Genomic DNA, 17190 nt, shown 5'->3' with positions numbered 1-17190 from the left:
ACCAGAATAGCACAGCAGTATCTAAAGCATGTATCACACACATACAGATGCAGGCAAGGCCGAGAATTAGGATTTTTGCCCTAAATGGGTGTTTTTATAATACCAAAATAGCACAGCCGTATCTAAAGAGTGTATCACACGCGTACAGATGCAGACAAGGCCGAAAATATTATTTTTTTGCCCTAAATGGGTGTTAATTAAATACCAGAGTAGCACAGCAGTATGTAAAGGGTGTATCTCAAACGTACAGATGCAGACAAGGCCGCAAAGGGAGAATTTTTTACCAAAAAGGGTGTTTTTTTAATACCAGAATAGCACAGCAGTATCTAAAGCATGTATCACACACATACAGATGCAGACAAGGCCGCAAATTAGGATTTTGCCCTAAATGGGTGTTTTTTTAATACCACAATAGCACAGCAGTATGTAAAGGGTGTATCTCACACGTGCAGATGCAGGCAAGGCCGAAAATGGAGAATTTTGACCAAAATTTGTGGGTTTTTTTAATACCAGAATAGCACAGCAGTATCTAAAGCGTATATCTCACACGTACAGATGCAGACAAGGCCGCAAATTAGTTTTTTTGCCCAAAATGGGTGTTTTTTTTTATAACAGAATAGAACAACAGTATCTAAAGGGTGTATCTCACAATGACATATGCAGCAAAGGCTGCAAAATTAAGTTTTTGCCCTAAATAGTATTATTTTTTTTTTATAGCAGAATCGAACAACAATAGCTATCACGTGTATCTCACAATGACATCAGCAAAGGCTACAATATTAAGATTTTTGCCCTAAATGGGTGTTCTTTTAATAGCACAATACAACAACAGTATCTAAAGGGTGTCTCTCACAATGACAGATGAAGCAAAGGCTGTAAAATTATGTTTTCGGCCCTAAATAGATTTTTTTTTAATAGCAGAATAGAACAACAGTATCTAAAGGGTGTATATCACAATGACATATGCAGCAAAGGCTGCAGATTAAGATTTTTGCCCTAAATTGGTGGGGTTTTTTTAATACCAGACTAGCACAGCAGTATCCAAAGCGTGTATCTCACACGTACAGATGCAGACAAGGCCGCAAATTAGGATTTTTGCCCTAAATGGGTGATTTTTAATACCACAATAGCACAGCAGTATCTAAAGCATATATCTCACATGTACAGATGCAGACAAGGCCGCAAATTTAGATTTTTGCCCAAAATGGGTGCTTTTTTAATAACAGAAAAGCACAGCAGTATGAAAAGGGTGTATCTCACAATGACAGATGCAGCAAAGGCTGCAAAATTAAGATTTTTGCCCTAAATGGGTGTTTTTTTAATAGCACAATACAACAACAGTATCTAAAGGGTGTCTCTCACAAATACAGATGCAGCAAAGGCTGCAAAATTAAGATTTATGCCCTAAATAGGTGTTTTTTTAATAGCAGAATAGAACAACAGTATCTAAAGGCTGTATCTCACAATGACATATGCAGCAAAGGCTGCAAAATTAAGATGTTTGGCCTAAATTGGTGTTTTTTTTTAATAGCAGAATAGAACAACAGTATCTAAAGGGTGTATCTCACAAAGACATATGCAGCAAAGGCTGCAAAATTAAGATGTTTGGCCAAAATTGGTGTTTTCTAATACGAGAATTTAATACATACAGATGCAGACAAGACCTAAAATTAAGATCTTTGCACAAAATGGGTGTTTTTTTTTTATAGCAGAATATCACAGCAGTATGTAAAGGGTGTAACTTACAATGACAGATGCAGCAACGGCTGAAAAATTAAGATTTTTGCTCTAGTAAAAGTACTTTGTCAAAAAGGGTGTATTTTTTTAATAACACAATATGACAGCAGTATAGAATGCTTGCATTTCACTCTGACTGATGCAGACAAGGCAGCAAATTAAGTATTTTTCCCAAAATTGGTGTTTTTTTTTATTACTAGAATAGCACAGCAGTATCTAAAGCATGTATCTCACACTAACAGATGCAGCAAGGGCTGTAAAATGTAGTATTTTGCCCAAAAAGGGTGTTTTTTAAAACCCAGAAAATTATAGCTGCTTTTCTAGCTTAAATTGCTCACTGACTAATGCTGCAGAGGCCCCAGATGGAGGGTATTGCCAAAAATGGATGTTTATTAAAACCCAGAAAATTATTAAAGTATTTAAAGCTTGTTTTAATAATAGCAGATGCAGCACAGACTGCAATATTAAGAACTTTGTCCAAAAAGTTTTTTTTTTTTTATAACAGAATATGACAGCAGTATAGAACGCTTGCATTTCACACTGACAGATGCAGACAAGGCTGCAAATTAAGATTTTTGCCCTAAATTGGTGTTTTTTTTAATATGAGAATACAACAACAGTATCTAAAGCATGTATCTCACACATACTGATGCAGACAAGACCTCAAATTAATATTTTTTCACAAAATGGGTGTTTTAATAGCAGAATATCACAGCAGTATGTAAAGGGTGTATCTCACAATGACAGATGCAGCAAAGGCTGCAAAATTAAGATTTTTGCCATAAATTGGTGGGGTTTTTTTAATACCAGAATAGCACAGCAGTATCTAAAGCATGTATCACACACGTACAGATGCAGACAAGGCCGAGAATTAGGATTTTTGCCCTAAATGGGTGTTTTTATAATACCAAAATAGCACAGCAGTATCTAAAGCGTGTATCACACGCGTACAGATGCAGACAAGGCCGAAAATATATATTTTTTGCCCTAAATGGGTGTTAATTAAATACCAGAGTAGCACATCAGTATGTAAAGGGTGTTTCTCAAACGTACAGATGCAGACAAGGCCGCAAAGGGAGAATTTTTTACCAAAATGGGTGTTTTTTTTAATACCAGAATAACAGCAGTATCTAAAGCATGTATCTCACACATACAGATGCAGATAAGGCCGCAAATTAGGATTTTTGCCCTAAATGGGTGCTTTTTTAATGACAAAATAGCACAGCAGTATCCAAAGCATGTATCTCACACGTACAGATGCAGACAAGGCCGCAAATTAGGATTTTGCCCTAAATGGGTGTTTTTTTAATACCACAATAGCACAGCAGTATGTAAAGGGTGTATCTCACACGTGCAGATGCAGGCAAGGCCGAAAATGGAGAATTTTGACCAAAATTGGTGTTTTTTTTTAATATCAGAATAGCACAGCAGTATCTAAAGCGTATATCTCACATGTACAGATGCAGACAAGGCCGCAAATTAGGTTTTTTGCCCAAAATGGGTGCTTTTTTAATAACAGAATAGAACAACAGTATCTAAAGGGTGTATCTCCCAATGACATATGCAGCAAAGGCTGCAAAATTAAGATGTTTGGCCTAAATGTTTTTTTTTTTATTTTTTATACGAGAATAAAACAGCAGTAACTAAAGCGTGTATCTTACACGTACAGATGCAAACAAGACCTAAAATTACGATTTTTGCACAAAATGGGTGGGTTTTTTTTATAGCAGAATATCACAGCAGTATGTAAAGGGTGTAACTCACAATGACAGATGCAGACAAGGCCGCAAATTAAGAATTTTGACCAAAATGGGTGTTATTTTAATACCAGAATAGCACAGTAGTATCTAAAGCGTGCAGATGCAGACAAGGCCGCAAAATTAAGATTTTTGCCCTAAATCTGTTTTTTTTAATATCACAATACAACAACAGTATCTAAAACGTGTATATGACAATGACAGATGCAGCAAAGGCTGCAAAATTTAGATTTATGCCCAAATAGGTGTTTTTTTAATAACAGAATAGAACAACAGTATCTAAAGGGTGTATCTCACAATGACATATGCAGCAAAGGCTGCAAAATAAAGATGTTTGCCCTAAATGGGTGGGGGTTTTTTTAATACCAGAATAGCACAGCAGTATCTAAAGTGTGTATCTCACAATAACATATGCAGCAAAGGCTACAAAATTAAGATTTTTGCCCTAAATTGGTGTTTTTTTAAAATGCCAGAATAGAACAACAGTATCTAAAGCGTGTATCTCACACGTACAGATACAGACAAGACCTTAAATTAAGTATCTAATGGGTGTCTCTCACAATGACATATGCAGCAAAGGCTGCAAAATTAACCACTTCAACCCTGCTAGCTGAAACCCCCTTAATGACCAGGCCACTTTTTACACTTCTGCACTACACTACTTTCACCGTTTATTGCTCGGTCATGCAACTTACCACCCAAATGAATTTTACCTCCTTTTCTTCTCACTAATAGAGCTTTCATTTGGTGGTATTTCATTGCTGCTGACATTTTTACTTTTTTTGTTATTAATCGAAATTTAACAATTTTTTTGCAAAAAAATGACATTTTTCACTTTCAGTTGTAAAATTTAGCAAAAAAACCGACATCCATATATAAATTTTTAGCAAAATTTATTGTTCTACATTTCTTTGATAAAAAAAAATGTTTAAGTAAAAAAAAAAAATGGTTTGGGTAAAAGTTATAGCGTTTACAAACTATGGTACAAAAATGTGAATTTCCGCTTTTTGCTGAGGTTCTACAATGCCCAGACAGTACAAACACCCCACAAATGACCACATTTCGGAAAGTAGACACCCTAAGGTATTCACTAATGGGCATAGTGAGTTCATAGAACTTTTTATTTTTTGTCACAAGTTAGCGGAAAATTATGATTTTTTTTTTTTTCTTACAAAGTCTCATATTCTACTAACTTGTGACAAAAAATAAAAATTTCCATGAACTCACTATGCCCATCACAAAATACCTTGGGGTGTCTTCTTTCTAAAATGGGGTCACTTGTAGGGTAGTTATACTTCCCTGGCATTCTAGGGGCCCAAATGCGTGAGAAGAAGTTTGCAATCAAAATGTGTAAAAAATGACCGGTGAAATCCGAAAGGTGCACTTTGGAATGTGTGCCCCTTTGCCCACCTAGGCTGCAAAAAAGTGTCACACATCTGGTATCAACGTACTCAGGAGAAGTTGGGGAATGTGTTTTGGGGTGTCATTTTACATATACCCATGCTGGGTGAGAGAAATATCTTGGCAAAAGACAACTTTTCCCATTTTTTTATACAAAGTTGGCATTTGACCAAGATATTTATCTCACCCAGCATGGGTATATGTAAAATGACACCCCAAAACACATTGTCCAATTTCTCCTGAGTACGGCGATACCAGATGTGTGACACTTTTCTGCAGCCTAGGTGGGCAAAGGGGCACACATTCCAAAGAGCACCTTTAGGATTTCACCGGCCATTTTTTACACATTTTGATTTCAAACTACTTACCACACATTAGGGCCCCTAAATTGCCAGGGCAGTATAACTACGCCACAAGTGACCCCATTTTGGAAAGAAGACACCCCAAGGTATTCCGTGAGGGGCATGGCGAGTTCCTCGAATTTTTAATTTTTTGTCACAAGTTAGTGGAATATGAGACTTTGTTATAAAAAATAAAAAAAATCATTATTTTCCGCTAACTTGTGACAAAAAAAAAAAATTCTAGGAACTCGCCATCCCCCTCACGGAATACCTTGGGGTGTCTTCTTTCCAAAATGGGGTCACTTGTGGGGTAGTTATACTGCCCTGGCATTCTAGGGGCCCTGATGTGTGGTAAGTAGTTTGAAATCAAAATGTGTAAAAAATGACCTGTAAAATCCTAAAGGTGCTCTTTGGAATGTGTGCCCCTTTGCCCACCTAGGCGGCAAAAAAGTGTCACACATGTGGTATTGCCGTACTCAGGAGAAGTTGGGGAATGTGTTTTGGGGTGTCATTTTACATATACCCATGCTGGGTGAGAGAAATATCTTGGCAAAAGACAACTTTTCCAATTTTTTTATACAAAGTTGGCATTTGACCAAGATATTTATCTCACCCAGCATGGGTAAATGTAAAATGACACCCCAAAACACATTCCCCAACTTCTCCTGAGTACGGCGATACCACATGTGTGACACTTTTTTGCAGCCTAGATGCGCAAAGGGGCCCAAATTCCTTTTAGGAGGGCATTTTTAGACATTTGGATCCCAGACTTCTTCTCACGCTTTAGGGCCCCTAAAAAGCCAGGGCAGTATAAATACCCCACATGTGACCCCATTTTGGAAAGAAGACACCCCAAGGTATTCAATGAGGGGCATGGCGAGTTCATAGAAATTTTATTTTTTGGGCACAAGTTAGCGGAAATTGATTTTTTTTTCGTTTTTTCTCACAAAGTCTCCCTTTCCGCTAACTTGGGACAACAATTTCAATCTTTCATGGACTCAAAATGCCCCTCACGGAATACCTTGGGGTGTCTTATTTCCGAAATGGGGTCACATGTGGGGTATTTATACTGCCCTGGCATTTTAGGGGCCCTAAAGCGTGAGAAGAAGTCTGGAATATAAATGTCTAAAAAATGTTACGCATTTGGATTCCGTGAGGGGTATGGTGAGTTGACAATGACGTGTCAATGACAGGGGGGGTGATCACCCATATAGACTCCCTGATCACCCCCCTGTCATTGATCACCCCCCTGTAAGGCTCCATTCAGACATCCGTATGATTTTTACGGATCCACGGATACATGGATCGGATCCGCAAAACACATACGGACGTCTGAATGGAGCCTTACAGGGGGGTGATCAATGACAGAGGGGTGATCACTCATATAGACTCCCTGATCACCCCCATCATTGATCACCCCCCTGTAAGGCTCCATTCAGACGTCCGTATGCGTTTTGCGGATCCGATCCATGTATCAGTGGATCCGTAAAAATCATATGGACGTCTGAATGGAGCCTTACAGGGGGCGATCAATGACAGGGAAGTGATCAGGAAGTCTATATGCGTGATCACCCCCTTGTCATTGATCACCCCCTGTAAGGCTCCATTCAGACGTCGGTATGTGTTTTGCGGATCCAATCCATGTATCAGTGGATCCGTAAAAATCATATGGACGTCTTAATGGAGCCTTACAGGGGGAGATCAATGACAGGGGGGTGATCAATGACAGGGAAGTGATCAGGAAGTCTATATGCGTGATCGCCCCCTTGTCATTGATCACCCCCCTGTAAGGCTCCATTCAGACGTCCGTATGTGTTTTGCGGATCCGATCCATGTATCAGTGGATCCGTAAAAATCATACGGACGTCTGAATGGAGCCTTACAGGGGGGTGATCAATGACAGGGAAGTGATCAGGAAGTCTATATGCGTGATCACCCCCTTGTCATTGATCACCCCCCTTTAAGGCTCCATTCAGACGTCCGTATGCGTTTTGCGGATCCGATCCATGTATCTGTGGATCCGTAAAAATCATACGGACCTCTGAATGGAGCCTTACAGGGGGGTGATCAATGACAGGGGGGTGATCAATGACAGGGAAGTGATCAGGAAGTCTATATGCGTGATCACCCCCTTGTCATTGATCACCCCCCTGTAAGGCTCCATTCAGACGTCCGTATGTGTTTTGCGGATCCGATCCATGTATCAGTAGATCCGTAAAAATCATATGGACGTCTGAATGGAGCCTTACAGGGGGGTGATCAATGACAAGGGGGTGATCAATGACAGGGGGGTGATCAGGGAGTCTATATGGGGTGATCAGGGGTGATCAGTGGTTCATAAAGGGTTAATAAGTGACAGGGGGGGTGTAGTGTAGTGTAGTGGTGTTTGGTGCTACTTTACTGAGCTGCCTGAGTCCTCTGGTGGTCGATCCAAACAAAAGGGACCACCAGAGGACCAGGTAGCAGGTATATTAGACGCTGTTATCAAAACAGCGTCTAATATACCTGTTAGGGGTTAAAAAAATCACATCTCCAGCCTGCCAGCGAGCGATCGCCGCTGGCAGGCTGGAGATCCACTCGCTTACCTTCCGTTCCTGTGAGCGTGCGCGCCTGTGTGCGCGCTTTCACAGGAAATTTCGGCTATCCAGGAGGAGTAAATCAACCACCTTCCGGACGCATCCGTGCGTTAGGCGGTCGGGAGGTGGTTAATATTTTTGGCCTTTAAGGGTGTTTTCTTAATAGCACAATGGAACAACAGTATCTAAAGCGTGTATCTCAAACGTACAGATGCAGACAAGGCCGCAAATTAGGATTTTGGCCCAAAATGGGTGTTTTTTTTAATAACAGAATAGCACAGCAGTATGAAAAGGGAGTATCTCACAATGACAGATGCAGCAAAGGCTGCAAAATTAAGATTTTTGCCCTAAATGGGTGTTTTTTTTAATAGCACAATACAACAGTATCTAAAACGTGTATCTCACAATAACAGATGCAGCAAAGTCTGCAAAATTAAGATGCTTGCTCTAAATTGGTGTGGGGGGGGGGGGGGGGGCCGCTTTTTAATACCAGAATAGAACAGCAGTATCTAAAGCGTGTATCTCACACATGCAGATACAGACAAGACCTCAAATTAAGTATCTAATGGGTGTCTCTCACAATGACATATGCAGCAAAGGCTGCAAAATTAATATTGTTGGCCTTTAAGGGTGTTTTCTTAATAGCAGAATGGAACAACTGTATCTTAAGGGCGTATCTCACATGTACAGATGCAGACAAGGCTGCAATATTAAGATTTTTGCCCTAAATGGGTGTTTTTTGAAACCCAAAAAATTATAGCTGTATTTCTAGCTTAAATTGCACACTGACTAATGCGGCAGAGGCCCAAGATGTGGGGTATTGACAAAAATGGGTGTTTTTTAAAACCCAGAAAATTATTGAAGTATTTCAAGCTTGATTTAAAAATAACAGATGCAGCAAAGGCGGCAATATTAAGTACTTTGCCAAAAAGGGTGTTTTTTAAATAACATAATATGACAGCAGTATAGAACGCTTGCATTTCACACTGACAGATGCAGACAAGGCCGCAAATTAAGTAGTTTTCCCAAAATGGGTGTTTTTTTATTTTTATTACTAGAACAGCACAGCAGTATCTAAAGTGTGTATCTCACACTAACAGATGCAGCAAGGGCAGTAAAATTGAGCATTTTGCCCAAAAGGGTGTTTTTTAAAACCCAGAAAGTTATAGTTGTATTTCTAGCTTAAATTGCACACTGACTAATGCTGCAGAGGCCCCAGATGGAGGGTATTGCCAAAAATTGGTGTTTTTTAAAACCCAGAAAATTATTGAAGTATTTAAAGCTTGTTTTAACAATAACAGATGCAGCAAAGACTGCAATATTAAGTACTTTGTCCAAAAAGGGTGTTTTTTTTTTAAATAACAGAATATGACAGCAGCATATAACGCTTGAATTTCACACTGACAGATGCAGACAATTAAGTATTTTGACCAAAATGGGTGTTTTTTTAAAATGCCAGAATAGCACAGCAGTATCTAAAGCGTGTATCTCACACTGACAGATGCAGACAAGACCATCAATTAAGTATTTTGCCCTAAATGGGTGTTTTTTAAAACCCAGAAAATTAGGCCCCAATTGCCCAGAAATTTGTGTTTTTTTAAAACCCAGAAATATATTGAAGTATTTCAAGCTTGTTTTAACAATAACAGATGCAGCAAAGGCTTCAATATTAACATATTTTTTGCTTTATAAGACGCACCTAGGTTTTTGAGGAGGAAAATAAGAAAAAAATATTTTGAACTAATGGTGGTCTGTGGAAGACGCACTGTTATGGGGATCTGTGGATGACGCACTGTCATGGGGATCTGTGGATGACGCACTGTTATAGGGGGATCTGTGGATGACTCACTGTTATGGGGATCTGTGGCTGACGCACTGTTATGGGGGATCTGTGAAAGACGCACTGTTATGGGGGATCTGTGGATGATGCACTGTTATGGGGGATCTGTGAATGACACTGAGGGGAGATCTGTGAATGACACTGAGGGGGGATCTGTGAATGACACTGATGGGGGATCTGTGGATGACACTTATGGGGCTCTGTGGATGACACTTATGGGGCTCTGTGGATGACACTTATGTCATCCACAGATCCCCATAAGTGTCATCGACAGATTCCCACATCAGATGCATCAGTGTGGAGGGAGGAGACGGGGACACTCCTGGCGGGGCCCGGTGCAGTGACTCTACTCTAACACACCGGGCCCCGCAACTGTTAAACATGCAATCTGATCTATATCTACCGCAATTGTATATGCTGTGTACGGTACCTACTATAGTACCGTAAGTATAGCATTAAGACGGCACAGACCGGCATCTCCCTCGGTCATATGTCGCCTGCCGCAGCTCCCTCCTCATGCGCCGCCTGCCCCAGCTTCCTCGGTCATGCGCTGCCTGCCCCAGCTCCCTCCTCATGCGCCGCCTGCCTGCTCATCTCATTTTATGAATGAACAGGCAGGCGGCGCATAACCAAGGGAGATGCAAGTCTGTGCCGTCTTAATGCTGTAAGTACCGTACAGAGCATAAACAATTAGATATAGATCAGATTGAATGTTTAACAGTTGCGGGGCCCGGTGTATTAGAGTAGAGTCACTGCACCGGGCCCCGCAATGAGTGTCCCCGCCTCCTCCCTCCACACTGATACTTCGCTGGCAGCGCTGTGCAGCATGTGCAGCATAGCGGCCAGCGGAGTATTCACTTTATAAGACGCACGGCCATTTACCCCCCACTTTTGGGGGGGGAAAGTGTGTCTTATAAAGCGAAAAATACGGTAAGTACTTTGCCAAATAGTTATTTTTTATTTTAAATAACAGAATATGACAGCAGTATATAACGCTTGAATTTCACACGTACAGATGCAGCAAGGGCTGTAAAATTGAGTATTTTGCCCTAAATGTTTTTTTTTTTTTTAAACCTAGAAAATTATAGCTGTATTTCTAGCTTAAATTGCACACTGACTAATGTGGCAAAGGGCCCAGATGGAGGGTATTGCCAAAAATGGTTGTTTTTTGAAACCCAGAAAATTATTGAAGTATTTTAAATTTGTTTTAACAGATGCAGCAAAGACTGCAATATTAAGTTCTTAGGCCAAAAAGGGTGTTTTTTTTTAAATAACAGGATATGACATCAGTATATAACGCTTGAATTTTACACAGACAGATGCAGACAAGGCCGCAAATTAAGTATTTTGCCCCAAATGTGTGTTTTTTTTATACCAGAATAGCACAGCAGTATCTAAAGTGTGTAAGTCATTTTTTCTAAACCCCATTTTTCTAAACCCATAACATTATAGCTGTATTTCTAGCCTAAATTGCACACTGACTAATGTGGCAGAGGCCCCAGATGGAGGGTATTGATAAAAATGTGTGTTTTTTAGACAGAAAATTATTAAAGTATTTAAAGTTTGTTTTAACAATGACAGATTCAGCAAATACTGCAATATTAAGTACTTTGTCCAAAAAGGGTGTTTTTTAACCCCTTCAGGACGAAAGGCGTACCGGTACGCCCTATTTCCCGAGTCCTTAAGGACTCAGGGCGTACCGGTATGTCCTAACTTTAAATCCAGATTCCGGCGCCGCGGGGGTTAATCGGAACGGGATGCCGGCTGAAATCATTCATCCGGCATCCCGTAACAACGCAGGGGGGAGGTCATTTGACCCCCCCCCCCGTATCGGCGATCGCAGAAAACCGCAGGTCAATTCAGACCTGCGGTTTTCTGCGTTTCCGGTCCATTCGGGTGTCCTGTGACCCGATGAACCGGAAAAACACTGTGATCGGTGGTGTGATTACACACCACCAATCACAGTGCGAAGATTTGGAGAGGCGGTGCTGGCCCTGGTGCTGAACACTGCTGTCCAGGGTGCTGATTGGTGCAAGGGAGAGAGGCGCGAGATTCAAACTTCCTGCGCTCCTCTCTCCCCTCCTCTTCCTGTTCTGCATGAGCACCCGGCAGCATCGTCCAGCACCAGCTCCTATGTCCCCCTAATCGGCATCCATCACCCTCCTGCACCCATCGCCACCCAGGTAGGTTAGGGTCAGTGAGGGAGAGGCACTGTTAGGCAGGGAAAGAAGGGAAAAGTTAGTTAGGAAAAAAAAAAAATATATTTTATTCCAAACTTTCTTTGATCCATCTATCAGACCCCAGACCCCCCCCTGCCACTTGCCCCCCCCTTCCAGCCCCCCACCACCACCAGCCCCCCCACCCCCCATCCGCATCCTCCTCATCATCATCGGATGACGATCAGCCACCAAGGCGGCAGAGACGCCGCCAGGCGGAGCCAGGGGCCTCACATGCTAGGGATCCTGTGGCCCACCCTAGTACGAGCCGCCCTGGGGTTTGTACTGGTTTCCCGGCCCACCAAATAAGTTCACCGGAGCCCCCTGCCGATGAACTTAGCTGGTGTCCCCCAGTGGACTTTGAGCCTGAGATTCCGGATTTTGCTGGCAATCCTGGAATCCAGATTCCTACAGTGGAGTTTACTGAAATAGACTATTTTACTTTTTTTTTTCAGTAACCCACTGGTGAATCTGATGGTGGAGCAGACTAATCTGTACGCCCAACAGTTCGTCGCTCAAAACCCAGGCTCATTTTTGGCTAGACCCGGTGGCTGGACGCTGGTCAGTGCAGCTGAGATGAGGACATTTTGGGGCCTCGTGCTGCATATGGGTCTAGTCCAAAAACCCAGTGTCAGGCAATACTGGAGTGGGGACGTCCTATACCAGACCCCACTGTACAGTATGGTCATGACACGTCCCCGGTTTGAGGCCATCCGGAAATGTCTGCATTATTCCAATAACGCAGCATGTCCACCCCGAGGTGATCCTGCCTATGACCGGCTGTATAAGATACGGCCGGTCATCGATCACTTTGGGGCCAAATTCATGGAGGCCTATGTACCTGGAAGGGAGGTCGCGGTTGATGAGTCTCTCGTTGCGTTCAAGGGGAGACTCAGTTTCCGCCAATATATTCCAACAAAGCGGGCGAGGTATGGCGTGAAGCTATACAAAATTTGTGAGAGTACCTCAGGGTACACTTACAAATTTCGTGTGTACGAGGGGCGAGATTCCCGTATTCAACCCCCAGAATGTCCCCCCACTCTGGGTGTTAGCGGGAAACTCGTGTGGGACCTTATGTACCCACTGCTGGATAACGGTTACCACTTGTACGTGGATAACTTTTATAACAGCATTCCCTTGTTCAGGTCCCTTGCCGCCAGATCCACGTTCGCTTGTGGGACCGTGCGGAAAAATCAACGCGGCCTCCCTGCCTACCCCCTCCAGGTACCTATCCCCAGGGGTGAGACCCGTGCACTTACCAGTGGAAACCTGTTGCTGGTCAGGTATAAGGACAAGAGGGATGTCCTTATACTGTCCACAATCCACGGTAACAGCATCCCCCCTGTCCCTGTGTGAGGTACCACGGCAACGGTCCTCAAGCCCGATTGTATCGTTGACTACAATCGGTATATGGGAGGAGGTGAGCTCTCTGATCAAGTCCTCAAGCCATATAACGCCATGCGCAAAACCCGGGCATGGTACAAAAAAGTTGCGGTCTACTTGGTACAGGTTGCCATGTACAACTCTTTTGTACTATCCCGAAGCGCTGGCAGCACAGGGACATTCCTCCAATTCTATGAGGCAGTCCTCAAGGCCCTGATCTTTTCGGACCGGGAAAGAGCAGGCCGGAGTACCTCGGGAACTGGAGGCGTCCGGATCGTCCCTGGCCAACACTTTCCAGGTGTGGTCCCCCATACTGGAAAGAAGGGACAAACCCCAAAAAAGTGCAGAGTGTGTCGCAGGAGGGGGATACGGAAGGACACCACCACTCAGTGCGATACGTGCCACGATCATCCGGGCCTCTGCGTTATCGATTGCTTCAGGGAGTATCACACTTCCATGGAGTACAAAATTTTTATAATCCCCAACAGTTCACTAGAGAACATAAAACACTATGGCTCTCAGACTAGGTATTCAAAAGTTACTTTACAAACTATGTTAACCCTTTAGGTGTTCCACAAAACTAAATAGCGAATTTTAGATTTAATTTTTTGTTACATTGCCTCAAAAAAGAGTAATATAGAGCAACCAAAAATCATATTTACCCCTAAAATAGTCCCAAAACAACAACCACCTTATCCCGTAGTTTCCTAGATGGGGTCACTTTTATGGAGTTTCTACTCTAGGGGTGCATCAGGGGGCTTGAAAGGGTACATGGTGTAAATAAACCAGTCCAGCAAAATCTGCCTTCCAAAAACCATATGGTGTTCCCCTCCTTCTATGTCCTACTGTTTAGCCAAATAGTAGTTTACGACCACATATGGGGTGTTTCTGCAAACTACAGAATCAGGGCAACCCATTTTGAGTTTTGTTTGGCTGTTAACCCATTTTTTCCAGTAATAAAGTAAGGGTTAAAATGGAACATTTTCCAAAAAATAGAAATTTCGAAATTGTTTCTCCATCTGCCATTAACTCTTGTGGAACACCTAAAGGGTTAACAAAGTTTGTAAACCCAGTTTTGACTACCTTGAGGGGTGTACTTTCTTAGATGGAGTCACTTTTTTAAAATTTATATTTATGGGGTGCAACGGGGGGCTTCAAATGGGACATGGTAGAAACAAAACCAGTCCTGCAAAATCTGCCTTCCAAAACCCATATGGTGTTCCCCTCCTTCTATGTGCTCCTGTTCGGCCAAACAGTAGTTTACGACCACATATGGGGTGTTTCTGCAAACTACAGAATCAGGGCAACCCATTTATTGTTTTGTTTGGCAGTTAACCCTTGTTTTACTCCTGGAAAAAATAGATTATATTGGAAAATTTTCCAAAAAATAGAAATTTTGAAATTGTTTCTCAATCTGCCATTAACTCTTGTGGAAGACCTAAAGGGTTAATAAAGTTTGAAAAAAACAGTTTCGAATACCTTGAGGGGTGTAGTTTCTAGAATGGGGTCATTTTTGGGAGGTTACTATTATCTAAGCCTCACAATATGACTTCAAACCTGAACTGGTCCATGAAAAGTGGGATTTTGAAGATTTCTGAAAAATTTCAAAATTTGCTTCTAAACTTGTAAGCCTTGTAACATCCCCAAAAAATAAAATATCATTCACAAAATGCTACAAACATGAAGTAGACATATGGGGAATGTAAAGTCATCACAATTTTGGGGGGTATTACTATGTATTACAGAAGTATAGAAACTGAAACTTTGAAATTTGCTAATTTTTCAAAAAAATTGGTAAAAATTTTATTTTTTTATGCAAAAAAATTAACTTTTTTGACCCAATTTTAGCAGTGTCTTGAAGTACAATATGTGATGAAAAAACAATCTCAGAACGGCCTGGGTAAGTCAAAGCGTTTTAAAGTTATGAGCACTTAAAGTGACACTGGTCAGATTTGCAAAAAATGGCCAAGTCCTTAAGGTGAAATAGGGCTGAGTCCTTAAGGGGTTAATAACAGAATATGACAGCAGTATATAACGCTTGAATTTCACACTGACAGATGCAGACACGGCCGAAAATTAAGTATTTTGACCAAAATGGGTGTTTTTTAAAACCCAGAAAATTATAGCTGTATTTATAGCTTAAATTGCACACTGACTAATGCGGCAGAGGCCCAAGATGGAGGGTATTGCCAAAACAGGATGTTTTTTAAAACCCAGAAAATTATTAAAGTACAAACTGGATTCCCAAAAAGTTGGGACACTAAACAAATTGTGAATAAAAACTGAATGCAATGATGTGGAGATGGCAAATGTCAATATTTTATTTGTAATAGAACGTAGATGACAGATCAAACGTTTAATCCGAGTAAATGTATCATTTTACAGAAAAAATTAGTTGATTCAAATTTTCACGGTGTTAGCAAATCCCCAAAAAGTTGGGACAAGTAGCAATAAGAGGCTGGAAAAAGTAAATTTGAGCATAATGAAGAGCTGGAAGACCAATTAACACTAATTAGGTCAATTGGCAACATGATGGGGTATAAAAAGAGCTTCTCAGAGTGGCAGTGTCTCTCAGAAGCCAAGTTGGGTAGAGGATCACCAATTCTCACAATGTTGCGCAGAAAGATAGTGGAGCAATATCAGAAAGGTGTTACCCAGCGAAAAATTGCAGACTTTGCATCTATCATCATCAACTGTGCATAACATCATCCGAAGATTCAGAGAATCTGGAACAATCTCTGTGCAAAAGGGTCAAGGCCGTAAAACCATACTGGATGCCCGTGATCTCTGGGCCCTTAAACGACACTGCGCCACAAACAGGAATGCTACTGTAAAGGAAATCACAGAATGGGCTCAGGAATACTTCCAGAAACCATTGTCAGTGAACACAATCCACCGTGCCATCCGCCGTGGCCAGCTGAAACTCTACAGTGCAAAGAAGAAGCCATTTCTAAGCAAGATCCACAAGCTCAGGCGTTTTCACTGGGCCAGGGATCATTTAAAATGGAGTGTGGCAAAATGGAAGACTGTTCTGTGGTCAGACGAGTCACGATTCGAAGTTCTTTTTGGAAATCTGGGATGCCATGTCATCCGGACCAAAGAGGACAAGGACAACCCAAGTTGTTATCAACGCTCAGTTCAGAAGCCTGCATCTCTGATGGTATGGGGTTGCATGAGTGCGTGTGGCATGGGCAGCTTGCATGTCTGGAAAGGCACCATCAATGCAGAAAAATATATTCAGGTTCTAGAACAACATATGCTCCCATCCAGACGCCATCTCTTTCAGGGAAGACCCTGCATTTTTCAACAAGATAATTCCAGACCATATTCTGCATCAATCACAACATCATGGCTGTGTAGGAGAAGGATCCGGGTACTGAAATGGCCAGTCTGCAGTCCAGATCTTTCACCTATAGAGAACATTTGGCGAATCATAAAGAGGAAGGTGCAACAAAGAAGGCCCAAGACGATTGAACAGTTAGATGCCTGTATTAGACAAGAATGGGAGAGCATTCCTATTTCTAAACTTGAGAAACTGGTCTCCTCGGTCCCCAGACGTCTGTTGAGTGCTGTAAGAAGAAGGGGAGATGCCACACAGTGGTGAAAATGGCCTTGTCCCAACTTTTTGGGGATTTGTTGACACCATGAAATTCTGAATCAACATATTTTTCCCTTAAAATTGTAAATTTTCTCAGTTTAAACTTTTGTTCCGTGATTTATGTTCTATTCTGAATAAAATATTAGAAGTTGGCACCTCCACATCATTGCGATTCAGTTTTTATTCAAGATTTGTATAGTGTCCCAACTTTTTTGGAATCCGGTTTATATTTCAAGCTTGTTTTAACAATAACAGATGCAACAAAGGCTGCAATATTAAGTACTTTGCCCAAAAAGGCTCAGTTTTTTAATAACAGAATATGACAGCAGTATATAACGCTT

General features: G+C 41.6%; 1 protein-coding gene across 1 annotated transcript in view; it reads right to left on the bottom strand.

The window, feature by feature from the left end:
• TMEFF2 (transmembrane protein with EGF like and two follistatin like domains 2) overlaps positions 1-17190 on the bottom strand; it is a 1197396-nt gene that overhangs the window by 1038168 nt on the left and 142038 nt on the right. The gene's annotated exons all lie outside the window — the stretch shown is intronic.

This window comes from Bufo gargarizans, chromosome 8 (genome assembly GCF_014858855.1).
Source record: "Bufo gargarizans isolate SCDJY-AF-19 chromosome 8, ASM1485885v1, whole genome shotgun sequence".
Lineage (NCBI taxonomy): Eukaryota > Metazoa > Chordata > Amphibia > Anura > Bufonidae > Bufo > Bufo gargarizans.
The sequence above is the reverse complement of the archived record's forward strand: the minus strand, read 5'-3'. Positions and strand labels throughout refer to the sequence as shown.